The 15,731-nt window shown below is 41.9% G+C and overlaps 1 long non-coding RNA gene across 1 annotated transcript; it reads left to right on the top strand.

The window, feature by feature from the left end:
- Positions 1-2,142: 2,142 nt before the first annotated feature.
- On the top strand, positions 2,143-12,160 carry LOC137384983 (uncharacterized). The gene is made up of 3 exons (XR_010977710.1): positions 2,143-2,318; positions 4,724-4,847; positions 8,840-12,160. It is a non-coding gene; the product is annotated as an uncharacterized lncRNA (long non-coding RNA).
- The last annotated feature ends 3,571 nt before the right edge of the window (positions 12,161-15,731 follow it).

Raw genomic sequence — 15,731 nt, 5'->3', positions numbered from 1 at the left:
ATTGCCAGGTTACTGGCAGAGTGCCTACACTGTCATCTTCTTGCCTCTGTTAAGCACAAGACAGCTGTAACCTTCCATTCCCTTCTCTGACTCAATAATCTCAAGGAAGGTAGTCTCACCCATTCTTAGTTTCTGTGCTCCTTTCCTGCAGATCCACCATTACAATGAGTGCCATGGTAGGAAAAAAATAATGATGATGGTGACTTCACGGAAACAACCACCAACAACTTACCTGCCTAAAATAATTTTCAGATTCATGTGTGCACTGAAAATGGCAAGGAATTTCCACCCCATATTCAAGGCTGGCACATCAGTGCAGTACAGTTGGAATGCGATCTTTCAAAAGTGATCTTAAACTGAAGCCCTTTCTGCCTGCTCAGGTAAAGTAAAAGATCCCATGCACTATCTGAAGAAGAGCAGGGAGGTCTGCTGGTGAAATGGCTAATGTTCATCCCTTACCCAACAACACTAACAACAGATAAACTGCTGCATTAACTAGCCAAAGGATAACTGTAATTTATTTGCTTAAGTCTCCTTGAGGTGATTTGAAGACATGAGAAGTTCTATATAAATGTTACATAAAGTCCTGTCTTTCCCTAACGCAGCGATTGCTAACTCATGACCTGTGGCCTGGTAAATCTGTTTTTGCACTTAGTAATCCAAATAAACTTCCCTTCCTTTTAAGTGACTGAGGGTGTGTTATTTCAGAACCTTGAAAAAATGATGGTTAACCAAAAGAGTTGTGGGTGGAAATAAATATGAATTGTTTGGTTGGGAATGAATGTTTGGCTTTGTACTGTAATCAGTTCGGAGGTACAAATAGACAGTTGTAATGCTTTAAGCACTGATTATGCTTGCTTTAACTGCATTTTACAACATACCTGCATAACATACACTTTTTATGATTACCTGAGAAGTTCAAGCAGCTGGTGTCCTTTTATCTAGACGTTAGTATGGATATGTTTAGGGAAAATAGTCCATTGAAGAAGTCATAACCATCTGTTTAATATTTTAAATTTTCCAACAATTAAAATCATTAGGCATATAATCCAGGCTGATATTTCAGTGCAGTACTGAGAGAATACTACTTTGCCAGAGATGCTGGTTCTTCAGATGATACCTAAAAAAACAGGTGGATTGCAAAGCTCCCATGGCACTATTTAAAGAAGAGCGAAAGAAGAATTTGCATTAATATAGTGTCACATCTTCAGGACGTCCCAATGTGTTTCAGCATAAATTAATCTTGAAGTGCACTCACCATTGTTATTGAGGCAAGGGAGTTGTCCTGAAGGTCTGGCCAACATTCTTCCCTCCAGCAATACTAACAAAAAAAACCAGATAAACCGGTCATATAAATGTAAGTAATACTTTTGTTTCCAAATTAGTAAACCCAATCAGAGGCCATGTTGTTGGCTAGAGGAAGAGTAATTTATTTATTTTAAGATACAGCACTGAAACAGGCCCTTCAGCCTACTGGGTCTGTGCCAACCAACAACCACCCATTTATACTAATCATACATTAACTCCATATTCCCTACTACATACCTACACTAGGGGCAATTTACAACGGCCAATTTACCTATCAACCTGCAAGTCTTTGGCTGTGGGAGGAAACCAGAGCACCCAGCGGAAACCCACGCGGTCACAGGGAGAACTTGCAAACTCCGCACGGGCAGTACCCAGAACTGAACCCACGTTGCTGGAGTGTGAGGCTGTGGTGCTAACCACTGTGCCACCCATTGGATGCTCTTGTGAATTTGGGTTAAAGAACATTGTTAGGCAGAGTAAAAGGAGCTTTACTTAGAATCTGGCTCAATGTAATACTTAACTCAGCTGTGTATAAAGTTCATCTTGCATAACAAATGGAAGGACATTCCAATGCTCAAGGTTGACATGCCTCATCTTAATCTCTATTCCTAAGAATTAAATTCAGATACTATCAAAGAAGCAAACATATAAATTATTTTATCTGAGACATTATTCTGTACAGAGGAAGAATTTTAACTTCCAGGAGCACATAGGTTTGCGAGTGGGTGAGGGAAAGGGTTTAAAAGTTGGGGAATTGACAGCACGTCTGAAAGCCGGTTCTAACGTGTCGACTTCCGCATTCAGCTGCAGCAAGTTAGGCTGCGTGTGAGCAAACCCTCAGGAGAGGTGGAATGTCAGCTTTGATATTTTCATTACTCAATTACGGCATTACTAACGTAGCTTTTGCTATTTAACTGTGGGTGTCCTGGCTTCCTAGAACTAACCAGAGAAAGCAAGGTGAGAACACAGAGGCAATTGAAGGGCTGAAGACATGACAGGGAAATATGCCAGTAAGTATGAAATCTCGCAGCTGCTTTCTTGCCTGGTTGCCTGAAAAAACATGTTCACAGTTCTTGTGCTGAGATGTTACTTCCACAATATTGGAAGTTTGTACATCTGTTCTGAACTTTGGAGCTCTGATTTATCGGATCAGCATGGGTGCCACTTATCTTGTTTAACTTTGGACCTCCGATGAGGAGCAAGATGGCCAGCAGCATCAACAGTGCCAGCAGCAGGAGGAACCACAAAGGCAGCAGGAGCAACAATAGCCTGCTCCTCATAGACCTGTCATTCCACAGGAGAGAGGGGATGACCAGAGAGGTGTAGCTCTCAGGCAGCCGTACCTACCACACAAGATCTACAGGCTAAGGATAAGCTTCCTCTACATGTCGGAACACCAGTGTCTCAGGAGGTACAGGGTCTCTCGTCAGATGGTGGCAGACATTTGCAACCTGCTTGAACATGGCCTGCTGCCAGCTGGGCATGGTAGTCATGCTTTACCACTGACTATCAAAGTTACCATTACCCTCACCTTCTTTGCCTCTGGATCTTTCCAGGCCGCAGTCAGTGATACACAAATGGATAACACTGATGGCTTAATTCCCAAGGAAGGCAATTATGTACATTTTGCCACCAATGACGCCAGTTAGAAAGAGTGGGCACTCTGGTTTGTGGCTCTGGTTGGCTTCCCACAGGTGCAGGGCATTATCAGCTGCACGCATGTGACAATTAAGGCACTCCCAGGTCACCCAGGATTATTCATCAATTTCAAAATCTTCCACTCCATCAATGTGCAGCTGATGTATAACCACAAGAAGTTTTTGCAGGTGTGCACAAAATCCCCGGGTAGCTGCCATGATGCTTTTATCCTGCAGTAATCCACCTTCCCTAATCACTTCATGCCTCGAAGCAGACTTACTGGCTGATTGCTAGGAGATAAGGGGTACCCACTTAAAACATAGCTGATGATGCCCATGAAGAACCCAACTACTGAGGTCCAAGAGCAATATAATGAAAGCCATGTAACAACCAGATGTGCCATTGAGAAAGCTATTGTCATGCTGATGATGCGCTTCAGGTGCCAGGACAGAGCTGGAGGCATCCTTCGGTATGCAGCAGCCAACCAGCCAGGGTCTCCAGAATGGTTGTAGTATTCTGCACATTGCATGATGCAGCAATGAGGTTTGGACCTTCAGGAAGAACAATGCATGGAGCACAGAGCCTCTTTGGGTGACTCCGAGGATCTGGAGGAGGCAGAACATGATGAGGTCAGGGCAAGAGCAGCAGCATATATTGCTCCCGGGGATGCCCTCATTATCGTGAGATTCGCTTAGATTCTACCATCCACCCATCCGATAGCCACATTAAAAAGACACTTCCCCCCCCCCCCCCCATCTTCCCTCAACACAAAACAGTCCTGAAAATAAACAAGGATCCCTTTCACAGCCTCATTGCTCAGCATCAATATTTGTCTTACCATTCATCACAAATGAAAAGACCACTTACCAGACAGCCAGGAAAAATGGGCAAGACGAGAAAATGGTGGCAACAAATAATACTTAAGTGGCTCAAAAATAAAACAGAAATTTAATCATGTGTAAACCTGCAACTACAAATCTTTACTTTTCCTCTTCCTGGGAAAAAAATTGGTAGATGGAGTATAATGTGGGAAAATTAAGGTTACCCACTCTGGTAGGCAGAATAGAAAAGCAAAATATTATTTAACTGGAGAGAGACTACAGAATGCTGCAGTTCAGAGGGATCTGGGTGTCTTTGTACATGAAACACAAGAAGTTTGCATGCAGGTCCAGCAAGTAATTAGAATGGCAAATTGAATTTTTGTCCTTACTTAAGGGGGGAACAGAGTATAAAAGTAGGGAAGTTTTGCCACAAATGTACAGGATGTTAATGAGACCACACCTAGAGTACTGCATATAATTTTGGTCTCCTTACTTAAGGAGGGATATACTTGCATTGGAAGCAGTTCAGAAAAGGGTCAATAGGTTGATTCCTGGGATGATAGGTTGTCTTATGAGGAAAGGTAGTGCAGGTTGGACCTATACTCATTGGAGTTTAGAAAAATGAGAGGTGATCTTATTGAAACATATAAGATTCTGAGGGGGCTTAACAGGGTAGATGCTGAAATGATGTTTCACCTCTTGACGGAATCTAGAACCAGGGGGCATAGTTTCAGAATAAAGGGTCGGCCATTTAAGACAGAGATCAGGACTCCCTGCATGCTACAGGACGTCAGCACCTTAAAATCCAGCCCACTGTGTTGATTTAAGTGAGCTACAAAAACAATATGGTAATTGAAGTTTTTGTAACAACTTGATAAACTTGCTTATAAAGAACACATTTTGTTATTTTACTGCAAGTCACATACAGATTAAATGCTTTTCGAATGTTTTCTCAGTTTTATTGGCGAGAAACTAGAATTGTCGTGCAAGATGACATGGAACAGTATGATCCTACAATCCTATTAGTAAGATTTACAGCTCCCTTGAAATCTACTGAGAAGTAAAGGACATCAATTCATGGTAAACTGGTACATTTCAACTATATCTTTGTGTTTTAGTCCTAACGTAACACTCAGTGTTGATTGCAACACACAAAATTTGTATGTTATAAGCAGAACAAGATGTTGGATGATGTGAGATTGCAGAGTTCTGATATTGTGAACTACAGGAACTGTTGCAGTATCAATGAATATAAATCGGCCACAGGTATTTCTGTAAATAACTCTTCCAAAATTTTATAAACAAGTAACCAGTGCTGCATTGTCTGATAACATGTAAATTTGGCACAGCCCTTTGGTGCTCCAATGTGTCACATGATAGTGAAATGTAGGTTTCTAACTGCCCACTGTTACCCACAAGGTGACTTCCTTACTACACTATAGCTCAAGATGGCACTTATTTCTGTTCATTTGGACTGCTGTGCCCAAGTTCCTGATATGCAGTTCCATCACACTCAGCCTACAGTCTCCCACTTGGGAAAGAGCACAGGTTTTGATGCTTTTCCATATGGAAAAACTGGAAACTATCTGAAGTCTTTTGTGCTCTTTCCAGTGATTGACAACATCCTGAGGGTGGGAATAAGCCTGCAACCCAGTTAGGGAATTATGCAGGTGATATAATTACCTTCTCCATTTTTAGGTCTTTCTATTAACCCTTAGACCATTAGCCTCTCCAGGAAACACAATCAGTATTTATTTAGATTTTAGCTCCAGCATCATGATGTTTAAACAATACAATGGCCCACATTTTGCTGTAATATTAATGGTAAGGCTATCAGTGTCGGCCAATATTACAAAATAAATCTGACAGCAACGTCTGTTGCCCACACATGTGCAGATAAATGTGGAAATCCAAATGTAACTGTCAGAGATAGCTTGCTCCTCCACAGGGTGCGCTGTTGCATACTTCGCTGATAGCCTTGGCATTGAAATCAATGCAAGGGGATGAACTTGGAATACTTGCCCAGGAATTCCCCACTAAAAAGGGCTGAAAAAGTGAGGGCTTATACATCAGGAGTAAATGAATTTTTAACAGCCTAAAAAGTGCTAATTACTGGTGAACAACCTCTCTGGCCCTGAATAATTAATTTTAGATATGAGGAGTCGCATTCCCTCAGAATAAAATTAATGTTAATTTTTTTTTGTTTTTTGTGTTTTATCCTTATATTGGTTAATCTCATCCGTATTTCCAAATCTTTATTCTGCTTTCTGCACATCATTTAGATCTAATTTATATTTTCTGCTGTATACTTCTTGCTTTGAGACTCAGTGAGGATTTTTCAATCTTGTTGAAGAGCTGCGCTGTTTCTTGCCCTGTTGACAGATGCCATAGATCCCCTGTAAATGATGCTGAACTGAAATAGATGCCAGATTAGGGGAATCTCTGCTGACAAGCCCTCACAAATTTGGTGGGAAACTGTCAGCAAGGTGAATGGAAAACACTATTCGCTCCCTGCTGAAAGCAAAATCTGGGCCAATATCACAAGAATAATTCACTCCAATGTTAGGAGACACGTTGATTATACTTTTAAACCCCAAAAATGGGTGTGTTTGGGTCAGGTTGTAAGATAAAATGTAAAAACTTTCAAACTAGAATCTGAAAGGGTTAAGTGGAAACAAGCTGAGTTTTAGAAAAGCATCTCAGCAGAATTTAATAGTCAGGTTGAGAAAAGAAACAAGCATGCTGCTAGGGTAAAGCAGGATTAGTGACCCACCACATACCCACCCACTTCCATTTTTAACGGAGGCAGGACAGGTCGTGGGTGACCAACCCCTTAGCAGGAGGTGGTGAGTCTATCATTGAACTATTGTGTCCTGTCAGAGACACAAGACAGCGTGAGAACAAGCCTTGGAGAGTAGAAGCCTCTGCAGTGCTGAGGCTACCCAATGCAGCAGAGTCCTTGGCATGCTGTCAGATGGGGTGGAGTGCACAGCACCCCCTTCATCTACGTATTGCAGTATCTATTCACTCTCTCCACCAAGGATGTCCATCTTGCCTTCCCTGACTTGCTCGTGGTCAGTGACCCTGGTAATTTCCATGGCTCCCTCCTCCACAGCAGAGACAGTGTGCAAGTTGGGCACATATCCTCCGGTCTGCACCCTTTTGTGGACATTTTGTGTCATTTTCCTGCAAGGACAATAGAGGGATAGATAAAGCAATGCTAGCTTCTATAGCCAATGCCAGTGGCTCATTGACATAAGAAGCTGCACATTATCAGTGTTGAGAGGTCCTCAACAGCACTATAGCTCTGAGCCTTGCTGAGGGGTCAGTAAGTAGCCTGGGTTCACATTCCTCCCATGTTCAGGAGCAGCAGGCAACCTCAGGCTCCTCAGCTGGTGGCTGCTGAAGTTTGAGTACCCAGAGGCCTGTTATGTAGGTCTCATCTTGTCCAAATAATTGAACTTTTTTCTGGCATTGTACCCAGTTCCTCCTGACCACACTTTGTCTGCTCACTTTCTCAGCGACCTCTATCCATCCCTGCTTGGTTTGGGAGGGTGGCCTTTCCCTACCACCTCCAGAAAAAGGACTTCCCTCCTCTCCCTCACTGCCTCGAGGAAGGCCTCCAGTTTGGTGTCCATGAAGCACGGGCCAGTCCTGCCCCAGGTGCCAGCCCTCAGTCTCTCTTCTGGGACCTCTGGTGCTTGCATCCTTGAAGTTAAATGGCAGCCACAGTCGTGCGTTTAAATCAAGCCCACACTCTCTCAGTACCATTTCAATTCACTTCCCTGGGGTTGCTAATTGGCTGCTCAACTGGTCCTCCAGCAGTGTGCCTCAGTGAAAATCAGGGGCTGTGACTGCTTCCCCCATGCGGCAGGGTCAGGAGCTGGTAACGGTCCCAAAGTCAGTTTCACAACCCCAGAAGGAAAATTAGGCCCCTGAAATTTGGCTGAATGTTATTCCAGAGAAATTTTGTAAGGAAGCTGGGTTTTGTTATCCTGACAAATATTTGCCAGGGAGCCAGATGAATCCTTAACTCCCTCCTTTAACTTCTTACATAGTCTAAGGTTTTACCTCTCAATGTAGGTCTAGGGATGAGTGATGACTCAGCGAAATTCAACCCAAGCCCCATGTGCGCTCTCAGGTGATGGTAAAAGATCCCATGGTACTACTTGAAGAAGATCAAGGGAATTCTTTCCACTGTTCTGTCCCTAAACCAACATCACCAAAATAGATAATATGCTCATTACGTTAGTACTTGCTGTGCATAAATTGATTGCCACATTTTCTTCATTACAACAGTGACCATATTTCATGGCTCAGATAATGCATTTACCCCTCCAATTCAGAAGGTTGTGGGTTCAAGTCCCACCCTAGAGACTTGAATGCAAATATCTAGGCTACTGAGGGAGTGCTGTACTGTCAGATGTGATAACTTACAGATGAGTTGTTAAACTAAGGCCTGTCTACTCTCTCAGGTGGATGTAAAAGATCCCATGGCAATATTTTGAAGAAGAACAGGAGATTTCTCCTCAATGTTCTGGCCAATATTTATCCCTAAATCGACACCACTAAAACAGATTATTTAGATATTATCACATTTATGGGAACTTGCTGTGTGCAAATTGGCTGCCATGTTTCCTATATGTCAACAGTGTCTACACTTCAAAAGTACTTCTTTGACTGTAAAGTGCTGTGGGATATTCTGTGGTTGTGAAAGGCGCTACATAAATGCAAGTTCTTCTTCATAGTTTTTTTTTAGTTTGTTTTGTGTAATGCAATTATTTTATTCATCCATTCCTCTCTAACTTGATAATATTGACACTGTAATTATTGGCTTTTTTATAATTGTTCTTTAATTCACTTCCTTTATCACTTCATTAAGTATTTTAATTCAACCATTCACACCTATAAAAGCTCATGAATGGATGGATACCTATCTGTCATTGATGGAATGCACTGATGGTTCCATTCATCTGTCTTTATAATGAGCTGTGACTCTTGTAAAGTGAAGAGTATTTTAATGAATCTCTGGGATTTCTCTCTTCCTTCACATTCTGTTTGTATTTTGACAGGGCAGCAAGAGTTATAGCTCTTGAATTTTACTGGAAAGAGATTCAAAATGGTCTACAATTTGCTGTAATTATGAAAATCTGCCAGAGCTTTCAGTTTGTCCAGCCATACCAGTGACAAGATGTAAAGTATGAAAACAAATGCTAATAGCTGCCGAGGGAATACTGCTCACTACTTGAGAGGAGCACTTATTAGCTGCTTGATGGAAATGAAAAATCTCATAATATTGTCTTTTACATCATAAACTCCCCTCTTAAGTGGAGCGTCAAGACTTTGCTGCCCACTCAAAACCTCCTATGCTCTCTCTCAGATGTCTGATGCTTGAGCACATTAACTCCTCTCAGTTCACCAATTTTGCAGGCTGTAAAATCAATTTGCAGCTTTGTATTTCTCCTGTTCATTACTGTGTTCTTCAATAATGGTTTCATCATTTGGTGTAATGTATACATTTTAAGAGTAACGCACAGAAATATGAAGCCATGCACATCTGTCCAGTTTACAGTGCTCTGGATAATGGAGCTGTCACTTTGTCTGCTTTTTAAAATGTTCTTCCCCTCGTCTCATCAAGGCACTAACTGTTGCTTGGGTACGATTGCACAAGAGCCAACAGTTCTCTAGTACTTTGACCTGAACATTGTGAATGTGCCTGGGCAGTGGTACTCAGCTATTTGTCCATGAAGGGCACCACTGCTGAGCCCAATCCTAACTTTATTCCACAACCATATATGCAACAGATTTTTCTTCATCATTAACACTGTGCATTTGTACAGTACAATTATGTAACCTTTCAAATTGAATACTGTTTATACTCAAGAATACTTATATCTAATGCATTTTTCTTGATTTTTTTAAAGAAACTCATATCAACAATTTTGAGAGTTTCTGGGTATAACATGACAAAGTTCATTGGGTTATTTTTCCCAATTAATGTTTTCACCTTTGTCAAATAATAACGATGAGGAAAATTAACTCGCCCCTTTTACAGAAACACTTAACTTCCTCACATGCCTATACTGGGGGATTGAACTCAATAGTGGGAAGATATTTGCCTTGCAAATAGGCTCTTTGAGTACCAGCAAGAAAACTGTTAATGTGTTTGTATGAGATTCTTCTGCCCATTATTTTATCAGAAGCTGTAACCCATCTAAAATTGTCCCCTCTATTAAAATGGATTTCATTCAAATGCATTAATTCAGAGGGACCAGTTTCAGGGGAGGTGATGTGCATGTTAGAGGAAGACAGCACAATTGAGGATATCATAAACATTTAGGGCTTGACAGGAAGTGCCAATAATACAGGCTTTCTGAAAGAAAAATTGTACACATTATCATTGATAGTGAAGGTGAAAAGGAGATTTCATAGGTTTTTTAAAAAATAAAACATTAGCAGGGTTTTGTTAGAGTGAATAGGGAGAGTTCTGTGGTTGGGGAATCGGTGATAAAGAGTTATCAATTTACAACTATCATGAAGAGAATGAGGAATGAAGTTAGCTGAAATTTCTTCACACACAAGGTTTTTGGAGCCTTGAAGGCTTTGTTACAGTTTGTGATGCAGGAATCATTGAATGTTTAAAGGATAAGTAGATAAGCACTTGAAGCAGAGGAAGGCACAGGTCTATGGGGAGAGAGAAGGACAAAAATGTAAATTGTTCCAGCAAGGAGTCAGCACTGGTACAATGGGCCAAACAGCCTCCTGTGTTGAAAACATCTACGATTCATAAGTGAACTGGAGAGAAGAGAAGCTGAACTGCAATAATAGTTTCTGGAGAGTGGGCAGGAAATGAAGGATTATAAGGCAGAGTAGGTACGCTGGGAAAGAGCAAGATTACACTTCAGACCACTGCACATTGAACACTGCCCCAAGGGAGCAGAAGCAAGAACCCAATTCATATAAATCCATGTGCAACTCTGTGGGAAATCAGTTATTAATCTATTTCCTTGTTAAAAATAAAAGACTGTTAGTCCATAAAGTGTACACTGTTTCTGTAAACCTCTTACATCCTGGCCTCTGTCACTTGACTGAATCTTAGATGCTGTAATAAGTTGCCCAGTAATTTTGCTATATGAGGAAACCGAAGTTGAAAAGCGTTAAAATGCTTTAACGGGAAGTATCCATGTGAATGGAAATAATTTAAGAGGAAAACCTACCTTCACTTATTGGAGCAGATTTTCATTTTCTCCACTCCCCAGGTAGCCGATTGTAATGCCCGATGAAACTTGCCAGAGGCCCAGACCATTTAAAATAGCATCATCAAGCTGCCCGCTCTGAACAAGCACCAGCTGGTTGCTTGTTGTTGGAGGGGAAGGGGTGAAATCTGGTTGGGCCTTCGTTAAGCTGAACCAAAGATTGGTCCTGAAGAGGAGGTGGGGCAATGGGGGATTAGGGGTTTCAGGGAGGGGCTGACAGCGGGTGATGAGATTTATCTGAGCCCAGTAGGAGCACAGGAGAAAAGTATTTAGGGATGTTATGGAGTGGCCTTCAGCGGTCACTTTAAGGGCCACTGGCTCAGCTGTTCAGTGCGCAGTTCCACTGGGCTGTGTGTGCATTGCCATCCTTCATAGGGCGGGGCAATCAGCAGATGCAAATCACTGCCATTATATTCAGTCATGGATCAAAAGCACTTCTATAATAAGAACTGAAAATGCTGGAGATACTCAGCAGATCTGGCAGCATCTGCGGAGAGAGAAACAGAGTAAATGCTTCAGGTCACTGACCTTTCTGTTTCCCTTGCCACAGATGCTACCTGACCTGATGAGTATTTCCAAAATTTTCTGGTTTTATTTCAGATTTCTAGCATCCGCAGTACTTTGCTCTTGTATGTCTTCTGTAAGCTCAATAAATGAAACATTTTTGGATGGGGTTATATATTTGCTGTGCTTCTATATAATGCCTCTCTGAGCACATTTGACTTCCCACCAAAAACAACATCTCAAATTGAAGATTAAAGCATGGATAGCTTAATTTCTCTAAGTTATATTATAGTTAAATCTGCAACAGAAAGTTTTTTCCTGCAATGTCTTGACTTGGATTGACTTTGAGCTGAGAATGGTAAAATTTGCCAGCGGCAATGTCATGATTTGACCCTAACTACAGATGGAGTATATTCCCTTCCTTGCTATTTTAACAAAGGTGTTAACTCATTTATTTTAATTGCAGGTCTCTGTTGATATGGTTCTGGCTCATTCCACACTGACACAGGGGACATCTGTACTATCAGACAATTTGCTTTACTCAGGAGACCTCGCTTCTCATTTCTTTCCCCACTGACTGGTAACAGCAGCTTTAGAGGGTTGCTCAATTCTACCAAACTGTTGCCTGCCTTAGAGTACTGGGTGGGATTAGTGATTCCATCAAGGCCTCTAATACTGAAATAAACAAAATACAACTTTGCTCCAACAACGTGTATCTGTTTTTTGACTGCCAGCACTGTGTTATGCAGGCCAATCCGACGGCACAAGCAGCAGTCATGATTGTCTTATTTTGTGCCAATGACTTGTGCTGGGCAAAGGCAGCCTAGAAGGGTGGCACTGTGAAAATCAGGGCTATCTTCTGGCTGACCCTTATAGCAGCCATGCATAGAGGTAGAGTTCAGAGGCCATGCAACATAGAAACATAGAAAAATAGAAAATAGGAGTAGGAATAGGCCATTCGGCCCTTTGAGCTGCTCTGCCATTCATTATAATCATGGCTGATCATCCAACTCAGTGGCCTGTTCCCGCTTTTGCCCCATACCCTTTGATCCCTTCAGACCCAAGAACTATATCTAACTCCTTCTTGAAAACATACAATGTTTTGGCCTCAACTGCTTTCTGTGTTAGCACGTTCCACAGGCTCACCACTCACTGGGTGAAGAAATTTCTCCTCATCTCAGTCCTGAAAGGTTTTACCCGTATCCTTAGACTATGACCCCTGGTTCTGGACTCCCCCAACATCGGGAACATCCTTCCTACATCTACCCTGTCAAGTCCTGTTAACATTTTATAGGTTTCTATGAGATCCCCCCTCACTCTATGGGACTCCAGAGAATATAATCCTAACCGACTTAATCTCTCCTCATACGTCAGTCCCACCATCCCAGGAATCAGTCTGGTAAACCTTCACTGCACTCCCTCTATAGCAAGAACATGCTTCCTCAGATAAGGAGACCAAAACTACACACAATATTCCAGGTGTGGCCTCACCAAGTCCCTGTATGATTGCAGCAAGACATCCCTGTTCCTGTACTCGAATCCTCCCGCTATGAAGGCCAACATACCATTTGCCTTTTTTAACACCTGTTGCACCTGCATGCTTACCTTCAGTGACTGGTGTACGAGAACACCCAGGTCTCGCTGCATATTCCCCTCTCTCAGTTTATAGCCATTCAGATAATAATTTGCCTTCCTGTTTTTGCTACCAAAGTGGATAACCTCACATTTATCCACATTATACTGCATCTGCCATGCATTAGCCCACTCACTCAACTTGTCCAAATCACCCTGAAGCCTCTCTGCATCCTCCTCACAACTCACCCTCCCACCCAGTTTTGTGTCATTTGCAAATTTGGAGATATTACATTTAGTTCCCTCATCTAAATCATTAATATATATTGTGAATAGCTGGGGTCCTAGCAGCGATCCCTGCGGTACCCCACTAGTCACTGCCTGCCATTCGGAAAAAGACTCATTTATCCCTACTCTTTGTTTCCTCTCCGCCAACCAATTTTCTATCTATCGCAATACACTACCCCCAATCTCAGGCGCTTTAATTTTGCACGCTAATCTCTTATGTGGGACTTTGTCGAAAGCCTTCTCAAAGTCCAAATAAACCACATCCACTGACTCCCCCTCATCAACTCTATTAGTTACATCCTCAAAGAATTCTAGTAGATTTGTCAAGCATGATTTCCCTTTTGTAAATCCATGCTGACTCTGCCTGATTCTACCACTGTTCTCTAAGTGCTCTGCTATCAAATCTTTGATTTTACCAAGGTGATTATTGTGCATGTTGTTGGTATGTGGAAGCAGCACTTCGGATATCTGCACAGTTCAAGGGGCACGTTACAGTACTCCCCAGCCTCCAGGACCTTTGTTGCCCTTTTCATGCTTCAAAACTTTTTAGATAAAGTGGTCCAGCTATGGCAAAGGAGATCAACCCAGATTGGCAAAAAGAAAGCCTTTGGGGACCAGAGGTGTTTCTTGTCCATCTGGGGCCACCTTAATCTTTAGAACTTGTAAAGCTATCTGGAGCCAAGCAGGAAGAATTCTGGATCTAAATCACATCAGTGTCTGGTGGTCAATTGTCTGCAGAACGATAGAGCTCTTTGGCTCAGCTTTGGGTGATCAAGACTGCCACAATGAATTGACTCAGTTCCAATCATTCATTGGCAGAATTGGCTCCTTGTTAAAAGCCATTTTCCAGGTATACATGGGATCCACCTGCAATAGGCATTACATCCCTTTGTATGAAAATGAAGGGCCTAAGCCCAGTTTCATGATCTCTCTAAGAAAGCTGACAGCATACAGTAGAGCAGGCATCGCTCATGGTCCACTCAACATTACCTGCTGTACATGTGCTACTCCAACGTATATAGCAGATACATGCAGGGATCAAGTTTATATGGAGGATTCGGGCTGGGATCCAGTGTATATGAAGGATCCATGCTGGTATCCAGTATATATAGATAGTTGCTGAAATCCAGTGTATATTGAGGAAACACACTGGGATCCAATGTATACAGATGACATGTGCAGGGATCTAGTGCATGCAGAGGGCACATGTGGGGATTCAGTGCATGCACAGGACACATGCGGAGATCCAGTGCAAGCAAAGGGCACATGCGGAGATGCAATGGGCAGGTGCAAGGATCCCATGTACGCAGAGGGCACCTGGAGGGTTCCTGTGAATTCAGAAGGTACCAGCAGGGATCCTGTGTATGCACAGGATGCATTCTGGGAATCCAGTACATAGAGGATACATGCTGGGGATCCAGTGCTGATAGAGGATATGTTCTGGGATCCAGTGTATATACAGGATGCATGATGAGAAGTAGCAGTTAATGGAGAATTAGTTATTAAATGATTCAGAGCTGTGTAGGTGGGAACAACTTTACTCAACCTTATCATGACAGGTTTACTTTTAATCAACCATTGATACCCTGATATTTGTTTCAGTTATATGATACACCATTATATATTTTCTTACATGAATATTGTCACAACATTTGTTGAAAAAAATAAGGACATTTGAGTGATGTATGCCATTACAAATGTGGAAATTGACCAGCAACTTGGGGCAAGGAATACCTTGAACCTGGTGAATTGCAAATCGCCACAAGTTGCTGGATGATTAGCTTTGTGAAAATGGCCTCACAGCCTTAACTTCCTCGTGATTTTCATGAAGTTGCTGCAGTTGCGCATTAATTGGCCATTAACCTCCTCACAGAAAGTTAAGTTTTCTGATTAACAGATAAGTGCCCTTTTAATGACATGATAATTGTCAATGATTGCCATTCAACCTCTCTTGCCCAGAAAATGAACAATTTAAAGTGAGGAGTCTTATTCCTTCAGGTTGCGAATTGTAGTTGGAGATTTTAAAAATGTCAAAGTTTAAATTTTAAAAATCTTACTTTTTCTATCTGTTCCTTAATCCAATATTTCTTACCCTCTCTATACTTCTCTTTTTCTACATCGATTTGACATTAAATTCACCCACTCCTTCCCAGTCCTCCCTCTGTTTATTTCTCAAATCTTCAATCTCATTGGCTAAGGAGATACAGGAGGTTATTTTGGCCAAATGGGAAAAAGAGGCATTAAATGGGTGCTATGCTAATAGGAAACGCCTGTTTGAAAATCTGGATTTAGCATGCAGTTTTCAGGCAAATTGATAATTTTCATGATTTGAACATGCCTGCAG

The sequence above is a fragment of the Heterodontus francisci genome, chromosome 27, assembly GCF_036365525.1.
Source record: "Heterodontus francisci isolate sHetFra1 chromosome 27, sHetFra1.hap1, whole genome shotgun sequence".
NCBI classification, from domain to species: Eukaryota; Metazoa; Chordata; class Chondrichthyes; order Heterodontiformes; family Heterodontidae; genus Heterodontus; species Heterodontus francisci.
This window is presented reverse-complemented; position numbering and strand designations above follow the sequence as displayed.